Source organism: Globicephala melas, chromosome 3, assembly GCF_963455315.2.
Source record: "Globicephala melas chromosome 3, mGloMel1.2, whole genome shotgun sequence".
NCBI classification, from domain to species: Eukaryota; Metazoa; Chordata; class Mammalia; order Artiodactyla; family Delphinidae; genus Globicephala; species Globicephala melas.
In genome coordinates this window covers 98,724,887-98,735,422 of record NC_083316.1, presented here as the reverse complement: position 1 = coordinate 98,735,422, position 10,536 = coordinate 98,724,887, and the positions used below count along the sequence as shown (strand labels likewise).

At 32.5% G+C, this 10,536-nt stretch overlaps 1 non-coding gene across 1 annotated transcript; it reads left to right on the top strand.

Annotated features, from left to right (window-relative positions):
* The first annotated feature begins 9,215 nt into the window (after positions 1-9,215).
* LOC115860306 (U6 spliceosomal RNA) lies at positions 9,216-9,322 on the top strand. Its single transcript, XR_004042411.1, has one exon. It is a non-coding gene; the product is annotated as a U6 spliceosomal RNA (small nuclear RNA).
* The last annotated feature ends 1,214 nt before the right edge of the window (positions 9,323-10,536 follow it).

Below are 10,536 nucleotides of genomic sequence, written 5' to 3'. Positions count from 1 at the left end.
TGTCCTCAATTCTTTTCATTCTTTTTTTCTTTATTTTGCTCTGCGGTAGTTATTTCCACTACTTTATCTTCAGGTCACTTATCCGTTCTTCTGCCTCAGTTATTCTGCTATTGATTGCCTGTAGAGAATTTTTAATTTCATTTATTGTGTTGTTCATTGTTTGTTTGCTCGTTAGTTATTCTAGGTCCTTGTTAAACGTTTTCTCCATTCTATTTCCAAGATTTTGGATCATCTTTACTATCATTACCCTGAATTCTTTTTCAGGTAGACTGCCTTTTTCCTCTTCATTTGTTTGGTCTGGTGGGTTTTAACCTTACTCTTTCATCTGCCTTGTGTTTCTCTGTCTTCTCATTTTGCTTAACTTACTGTGTTTGGGGTCTCCTTTTTGCATGCTGCAGGTTCGTAGTTCCCGTTGTTTTTGGTGTCTGCCCCCAGTGGCTAAGGTTGGTTCATTAGGTTTTGTGGGCTTCTGGTGGAGTGGACTGGTGTCTTTGCTGTGGTGGTTGAGACTCAATCTTGTCTTTCTGGTGTGCAGGAATGCCTCCAGTGGTGTGTTTTGGGGTTTCTGTGACTTTATTATGATTTTAGGTAGCCTCTCTGCTAATGGGTGGGGTTGTGTTCCTGTCTTGCTAGTTGTTTGGCATAGGGTGTCCAGCAGTGTAGCTTGCTGGCCTGCATCACCATTTTATTGATGGTGTGAGTGAAGGTAAGAGGTAGAGTAATCAATGTGAAAGTATTTAAATATTTTAGTAACTGAAACGGACATCCTGTGTCATCCTGCCTGAATATCAATACCCCCCTAAGTAAAGTGGGACCATTACTACAGTAGGCTGCTAATATGGAGACAGATTTAGGGCCGGAATGCAATGCCCTCATTGATTTCGGATTTCTGGTAGAGATAAAGACAAGGAAAGATGTACAGTTTTTCACAACAGCAAAATTCCCTGTCATATGGTAGCCCTCTAATTGACCTAATGCCCACAGGACTGTCTCCCTTACTGATGAAAAATACTTTTAGCTCTGTTCTGAAGAAGGCCTCTCTACCAGCTACTTCAGCAAAGTATAGGCAGGAAAGTGCCTTCACACAGAGTAAAAGGAAAGTGGTTGGCTAGAAGTGGAAATTATGGGTTGTCGAATGTTTGTGTGTGGGTGTGTCTGTATGCGTGCATCTTTAGTTTTACTAAACGTCCCCTTTTTCTATGCAAAGTAATACCAATTTTCACTACCACCAGCAATACATGAGGAGTCCCACATCCTCAAAAACACTTAGAGTTGTCATATTTTACAATGTGTGACCATACAATACAATGAAAATGACAGTATACTGAGAACAACATCTCATGAATTTTTAAATTTGCAACTCTTTTTTTTGCAAGTGAGGATATTTCCATATGTTCGTTAACCTTTATCTGTTCATATCCTTTGATAATTTTACCCATTAGACTGTTCCTCTTACTTAGTAATTCATACCATTTCCTGTAGATTCTAGATTCTAAACTTTGCCAGGTGTTTGGTTGGAAATAACTTCTGGTTTGTTGTTAGTTTGTCATTTCACTTTGTTTTATGGTGTCATTGGTGTGTAAAAGTTTATTAATTTATTAATTTTCTTGTTATAAAATCTATCAATTTTTTATATTTTGTCTTGTGCAAGAAATCCTTACAAATCCTAAGGTTCTAAATATACATTCCTTAATTTTTTTAAGGGCCTTGTGATTTTATTTTGCACATTTAGATCTTTAGTCTATTGGGGGTTTCTTTTTCTGTATGAGTGTAACAGAAATCTCATCTCCCCCCATTGCCACCAGCCCCGCTCCTTGTGAATAGTTGCTTTCCCCACTAGCACTCATTGAATAGGTCATACATTTCCCTCCTTATGCTGCTCCTGACACATATCGCATTTTGATTGGGATACCAAATTAAGACATGCCGAACCATGCAAATAACAATAAAGGAACAAAAAGAATATTAACAACGAAAAGACAATCATTTAAAGGTGTTTCACAGCAGCGCTTTGGCAGTACTGGCAAGTATTTCTAGCCAATGGCTTCCAACAAGAGGGGTCTGAATGAATCCTCTGTTCTCAGCAAAAGAGCCCCCATTTTTTCCCCCTGGTGCTCTACACACTCTGAGTCACATACACCACACCCCTACACTCACCAGACTGTGCTCCCTTCTTCCTATTGGTCTAACTATGGTCTTTTCCAGAACTAGTAACAAACTTTTAGTTACTATAGTTTCATAATAAATGTCCTGTCTTTATTCTTCTTTAAAGTTACCTTAGTTAGCTGTTCTTTGTCCTTTAATCTTACATGTGAACTTTAGACTTAGCTTGTCAAATATTAGACTGAATTAAAAGTTGTCAAATTTTGACCAAGAAATTCACAAATGGTCAAAAACCATTTTTGAAATTATTCTAAAAGATACTCAAACTAAGGTACGAAAAATCTCAAAAGGATGTATAAACGTCCTCTAACCTAAAATTTTTGTCACCTATTGGTGATTTGGGCTCAGGACATTTCTTTTTCATTCATGGTAAAATCCCCAGAAAAAGATTTTGTTTCTAGTGAACAGTCTCTTCAGCCCTATGCAGCAGTAATAGCCTTGGTTTTAATTTTCAATTACATGTATTTGCAATATTTTCCTTCTGAAAAATGTTTGCTCAATTACCAAACTGTATGTTTGATAGATAAAGTAGTAAATCATTTTTCAAAGCAAAGTAATGAAACATCGTATTTATTTAAAACCTAACCTAGTGCAAAACTGAAACATTGCATAGAATGTTTTACATACAATTTGTATAACACTAATTTTATATTAAATTTTGTTTGTGTTTTTTTTTAAACATTTGTGAGTTAATACATGTTAATTCATCCCAGGAATTATAATTTCTACTAATCAAGTCAAACATGTTTTTTACATAAAATTTTCATATTGTCTTGTCACAGCCACTTTAGGATCTTATTTGAAAAATGTATCAAAAGCATTGGCATCTCACAGCCTGTTGGGTTAATGCCTAATAGCAGTGATGAGTCATCTAATTCTGGACTAGCTTTAGCTGAAAATTAAGGTTTTGGATATACTGATGTGATAAGATGAAATCTTTTGCTAACTTGTGTGTTACTATGTATCTGACTCTGAAAAAAACAAAAAAACAAAAAACAACCCCATACTGTGTACTGGTTGTTTTCAGGACAGGTAGAGTGGACTTATCCAGGGACTACATAAAGAGCAACTTCTTCCACATCTATTTCAGATTCTCTAATAGACACAGAGCTTCTACAAAATGAAGCAAATCTATATATAAAGTGTGAGAGCATATCAAAGTCAATTAAGTGAGCATATCATGGACATGGCCTCTGGAGAAGAACTCTGGAGAACACTGAAAGACGTATTTTGTTTCAGAAGACAAATATCCCTGACAAATATCCCTGATCATACAGGTTCTGCCCATATAATTCCTATAATGAAATACTAACTTATGTTTGATTCAAATAGAAATTATTGAATAGTTTTTACATATTAGGTAGACTGTTAAAAACCACAACTATAAATATCAATGATGTGTGTGTGTATTAGTATTACACCTTGTTTCAGAAAGCATTTGTACTTTCATATAAGGATTGAGAAAAAACATACAACTATCACAATGAATAAAAAACAGACAAAAGGGCAAAGAGGGAAAATTAACTGTAATTATGGATATGGATAATATAAGTAGTCATGCCATAAAGTCTTATTCCCTTCTGCAGGTAGGACACTAAATGGCAACAAGTCAAACACATCCATTTGCATTTATCAAAATATTCCCTTAGGTTAAATCTCTAGATGAGGAATGACTGAGAAAAGGATATAATCATTCTGAAGGCTTTTGACCCATAATGCCAAGTTGCCCTCTGCAAAGGTTACTTAATTCATAGTCCTGCCATCATCCTATGAGAATGTCCACTTTTCCATATGTTAATTAATTCTGCATAGTATCATTCTTCTAACAAGTGCAATCCTAATTAAATAATATTCCATTTTATTTTCATTTCCATGGTTATTAAGCAGCCAAAAGTAGTCATAAAATATTTTGTGACTTGCCTCTTTGAAACCATTACTTTTTTCTTTAACTGAGGCATTTGTCATTTTCTTAGTGATATATAGAGATTCTTTAACTGATAAGGATATTGTATCATATATAAAGATAATCTATTTTCTGTCACATGTGTTAGAATACTTTTTTTCTGTGTTGTAGACATCTTTTTAAACAAATTTTTATCTACTTATAACGTTTTATTTTTTATTTGGTTTAATGCACTAATCATTTCTCATGTCATTTCTGCCCTTGTCAAATTTTAAGGGTTATATTTATTCAGACCAAGATCAGGTAAATATTTTCTTTCATATACATTCATGTATAATTTATTTTGGCATAAAATGTAATCTGAGAATTTTACTTTATGTTTCAAGATGGTTATAATATTATATTAATACATTAATCATTCATTTCTTAACCAAGATATATGTTAAATTTATAATTCAGTTTTGAACTGTTCATCCTGGTTGACTGATAATATTATAATGATTCTGGAGTTTGTTTTAAATTTTAGAGTGAGAATTTTTTTAAACTTTTATCATGTTTTTCTTTTAAAAAATTTTTTTACTGAAGTATGGTTGACTTACAGTATTATATTAGTTTCAGGTGTCTAATTTAGTGATTCAATTTTTTTATAGACTATGCACCAAAGTTATTAAAATATTAATGACTGTACATTCCCTGTTCTGTTACATCCCTGTTACTTATTTATTTCATAATTGATATTTTTTACTTCTTCATCTCCTTCACCTATTTCATCCATTCCCCCAACTTCCTCCCATCTGGCAACCATTAGTTAGTTCTCTGTATCTTTGAGTCTGTTTCTGTTTTGTTATATTTGTTCATTTGTTTTTGTTTTTTGGATTCCACAAATCAGTGAAAACATACAGTATTTGTCTTTCTCTGTCTGACTTAAAGACTCCACCAAAAAACTATTAGAATAAACGAGTCAGTAAAGTTGCAGGATACAAAATTATTATACAGAAATCTGTTGTGTTTCTATACACTAATAACAAGCTATCAAAAAAGGAAGCAATAAAACAATCCCATTTATAATCACATCAAAAAAATACTTAGGAATAAATTTAACCTAGGAAGTAAAGAACCTATACTCTGAAGACTGTAAGACACTGATAAAAGAAATTTAAGACAACATAAATAAATAGAAAGATATACTGTGTTCATCGATCAAAAGATTTAATATTTTTAAAATGTCCATACTACCCAAAGCAAATCTACAGATTCAATCCAATCCCTATCAAAACACCAAAGAATCTTTTCACAGAACTAGAACAAATCTTAAAATTTGTATGGAGAGAAACAAGACCTGGAGTAGCCAAAGCAATCTTGAGAAAGAAAAACAAAGCTGAAGGTATCATGCACCCTGACTTCAGACTATACTACAAAGCTACAGTAATCATAATAGTATGGTACTGGCACAAAAAAAGACACATGATCAATGGAACAGAACAGAGAGCCTACAAATGAGCCCACACACATATGGTCAATTAATCTATGCCAAAGTAGGCAAGAATATACAATGGGGAAAGATAGTCCCTTCAATAAGTGGTGCTGGGAAAATTTGACAGCTACAAGTAAATAAAAGAAACTAAACTACTTTCTCACACCATATAGAAAAATAAACTCAAAATGGATTAAAGACTTAGATGTAAGACCTGAAACCATAAAACTCCTAGAAAAAAAGTAGGTAGTACTCTCTTTGACATTAGTCTCAGCAATACTTTTTTATATGTTTTCTTGGACAAGAAAAACAAAAGCAAAAATAAACAAATGGGACTGCATCAAACTGAAAAGCTTTTCACAGCAAAGGAAACCATCAACCAAATGAAAATGCAACCTACTGAATGGGAGAATATATTTTCAAAAGATTTATCCAATAAAGGGTTAATGTTCAAATTATAAAAAGAATTAATACAAATCAATATAAAAAAATCAAATTTAAAAATGAACAGAGGACCTGAATAGGAATTTTTCCAAAGAAGACATAAATATGGTCAACAAGCCCATTAAAAGAGGGTCAACATCACTAATTACCAGAGAAATGAAAATCAAAACTCCAATGAGTTATTACCTCATGTATCATCAACTGCTATCATCAAAAGACAAGAAATAACAAGTGTCAGCAAGAATGTGTAGAAAAGAGTACCCTCATGTATTGTGGGTAGGAATGTAATTTGGTGTAGCCACTATGGAAAACAGTATGAAGGTTCCTCAAAAAATTAAAACTGCCATATGATACAGTAATTATTATATTTTTCTTGATAATATTTTTTTCCCAGTGTTTTGAACTATTTAGTGGACAGTCATCTTACTAGGTACTGGGGATTAAGTAGTGAACCAGATATACACATTGAGGCTACATTTTAGTATGAGAAATACTCACTAAACAACTAATTACCCAATTACTTATTTAATTGTAAACTCAACTAGTAGATGGAACAAAGAGAGTTACCAAAAGGATCTAGAAATGGTGACTATAATAAAGCTTATTTGAGAAATAGATTTTGAAGACAAACTCCAAAGGATAAAAAGGTATTATTAATGAAAGAAAAAGTAGCAGTAAATTGTTCAAATAAAGGTAACAAACATGTGCAAATGTCATAAGATGATAAAAGAAGAATGGTGCATTTGAGGAATACAAAGACTACTGGGTTGGCTGCAGTAGAGAAAACAAAGGGGTGAGTGTCTCAGGTTGAGAATGGTGTGCAGGGACCACATCTCTCAGAACCTTAAAGGCCATGTGAAATTTTAAATAGTTTTCTGAACAATGGCAGATATTGAGTGGACTTAAACAAGAGAGAAATATTATGTCCAGCTTCAATATGAAGAAAGAATGGGGAAGGAACAAGAACGGTTATAGTGGGACTGGTTAAGAGACTGTAGCTATGGTAAAGCAAGAGATGATGGTGGCTTAGAATAGAGTCAAGACAGTAAGGAGAGAAGAAGATAGGTTAATGAGATACTTAAGAGAGAGAATTAAAAGGATTCATCACTTTAATGAATATAAAGAGTAAGAGAACAAAGTATTGGGGATGCCTTTTAGAACTCTGGGATTGTCAAACAAGGTAGATGCTGGTGACACTGACTGTGATGGAAGAGAACAAAGTTTTAGATACATTTAATTGTATTGGTCTATTAAAAATCAAAAGAATGATATATATCTAGAACTAAGAATTGGAGTTTCAAGAAGTGATATATGTATGGGAGTCATCAGCATGTGAATGGTCAATTAAACTATGTGATGGATGGGACAGCTTATCTCAAGAAAGGATATTCTGAGAGAAAAGGGCTAAACTAAGAGGCTATGGAATTATAGTACTTACCGTTTAGATACACAAAGAGAAACTGGCAAAGAAACCAGATAAATAATGACCAGAGACAGAAGAGAAAAACTAGGGGAATATAAGACAAGCCAAGAAGAACCAGACAAAGCAATAAAATGCTTCTTATTGAACAAATCTAGGGAAAAAAAAAAAAAAAAGAGGAAAATATAATTACTGAGAAGCAGAAATGTTAAGCAGGGGTTAACACAAATTTTTTTAAAAAAGAACATTTATAGATTCATAAGAAATTATTTTGCTTACCTCTGTGCAAAAAATTTAAAAACCTGGAAAAATAAGCAATTTTCCAGAAAAAAATATAATTTACCAACACCAACTCTTGAAGATAACATCATTTAAAAAGACCAACCCATAAAAGAAATAAAAACTTTTGTCAAGCATCTGTCGCAAAAAACTACCAGTCTAAGATTATTTTCCACAGGAAGGTCTACAAAACCAAAAAGAACAGAATTCCAGTTCTATTTAAAATGTTACAGAACATAAAACAAAGAGGAAACCTTCAAAGTTCTAAAAAATAAGGACAACATTGGCACCAAAACTCATAATAAAATATACCAAAAGGAAATTAGAGATAAATTTTGGATGTGAATATTAATTGAAAACTTTCACATAAAATATTATCAAACAGTATCCAGAAAAATATATTATGATTGTTTTGATCTTTATTCTTATAATGCAAAGGTGATCCAATATTAGGAAAATTATTATGAAAGTTCATAATATTAAAATATATTGGGAGAACAATTATAATCATTACCAAAGATCCTAAAAAGGAATTTCACAAAATTAAATATCTTCTTTGATAGAATATAATTAATATGCTAGGGAAAAGTATATACTTTCTTAAAAATGGAAAATATTTTTATTTCTGTCCAAGAGCCATCTAAGCAAACACCCAGTATGCTGCTTTCTGAGGACACATGAGATTCTTTTAAGTCAAGGACATGAAAAGGAAGTCCACTATCAATATTTAACAATTTTATAACCAACATAATCAGAAAATAGAGAAAAAATAAGAGCTATGAACTTTGAAAGTAGGACTTAAAACCATTCCTATTTGCAAATGATATGACTGGAGAATAATACATTGTGGGGAGCCCAGTATACTCACAAATATCAGTACAATAAATAAGAGAATTCAGCAAGTTAGCAAGATAAACAATTAATATAATTAAAGTAAATGCTTTCATATATACAAACAACTGCTTAGAAGTTATGATTGAAGAAAAGACAAACTTTCTAGCAGCATGAAAAAGTACTAAATACTAATAAACTCAATAAACTTATGCCAGTAGTGATAAAATTGCCTATTAAATAAATGGTTTTGGTGCAAAAATAGAGTCAGATACACACCAGGATCAATTTCTAATGGTTCAAACATTTAAATGTAAAGAAATGATTTTATGAAAGCTACCAGGAGAAGAAAAGAGAATGAGAGGGAGAATTATTTTACAATCTCAATGGGGAAAAGGTCTTTCTGTGATCCAAAATTTAGAATCCATAAAAGAAATTATCAACAACAAAAAACACCTCTACATGGCAAAAAACAGCATACTGAACATCAAAGCATAAATGATAAACTGGGAAAAACATGTACAAGTCACATCATAACTGATTTCCGTAAGTTACAAAGAATTCCAAAAAAATAAACAGGAAAATAGAAAAGGAGATGAATAGAGTTTTTATGAGAAAATTTAAAATCGGCAAATGGCTCTTAAACATATGAAAACACACTGATTTCATTCACAATAACAGTCAAAATACAAGTAAGCAGAGTGCTTACTTCTGTAGCACATACACCAAGAATTGAAGTGATCCAGGAAAATTATCATAGTTCCTGTGCAAGGATGATATGCAAATGCATGAAGCATCCCACATTAAAACAAACAGAGATGCTATTTGTAAGCATCAGTATGACAAAACTGCAAGAGTTTTAAAACACACTTGTTTTAAAATGTTTAAAACTGTCATTCATTGCTCATGAAAGTATAAATTGGTACATTCTCTATGGAGGGCAATTTTGAAGTATCTACCAAAAATTATAAGGCATACACCCTGTGAGCAACCAATTCCAATTCTAGGATTGTTTCTTACACATATGTTCATATACATAGAAAATGATGTATACACAAAGTTATTAATTGTGGACTAGATTGTAATAGCAAAGTTTATAAAGAAGCTAATCCATCCATAAATCCATGTATTTAAGCTATACTCTTAAATATATTACAGTATATCCACAGTGTAATAGGATACACTGTACATGTTGATCTAGGAAGATGTTCAAGACACACCTTTTAAGTAAAAAACCACAAAAGTAGAAGAGTGTGTATACTATGGCATCATTGGTGTAAAACACAGGAAAATAATGTATTCATATTTGCTTTTATATACATAAAAACCTGTCTGGAAAGACACACAAGAATCTAACTAAGTAATATCTGTTTAAGGGTTTACTGGGACCTGGGCAAAGAGAAATAGCATTGGAGGGAGATTTTGCAATGTGTCTTTTTATCCTCTTTGAAGTTTGAAACGTGAATTTTATTTAAAACATAAAGGATTTCAAGACTGTTAGATAGTGAAGAGAAAAAGATGTCCTTGCTCTGGGTGATGAGAACACTCCTTATTCTGATTGTCAATAGTCATTACGGTCACTAAAGATGCTGATGAACAATAGTTTGTGAAGGAAAGTTTATGATTCTGCAGAGGTTCTAATCTTGCTGAAACTGATGCACCTGTCAGTGTGTACTTATCAAGAAAAGACGTCAAAGGCTTTTACCGGACCACAATATTACTCATTATAGTTGAAATTAACAATAGGCTCATTATATAACATGTCTTCTTAAAAATAACCAATGATATTGCAGTACAGTAGGCATCCACTTATGCAGTTAAAGACTATGAATAAAGCACACTGTTGGATTAGAAAGCCAATTCAATGATGTCCTCTGCTTTCAAGGAGCTTATATTCTACAAGGGCAAATAAGTCATGTATATAAATATATAAAACTACGAAATTAGATAGGAAGTGCAAAAGGTTATGAGAGAGATAAAGTGCCATAGGATTTAGAAGAGCCAGAGATGACCTTCAGCTGA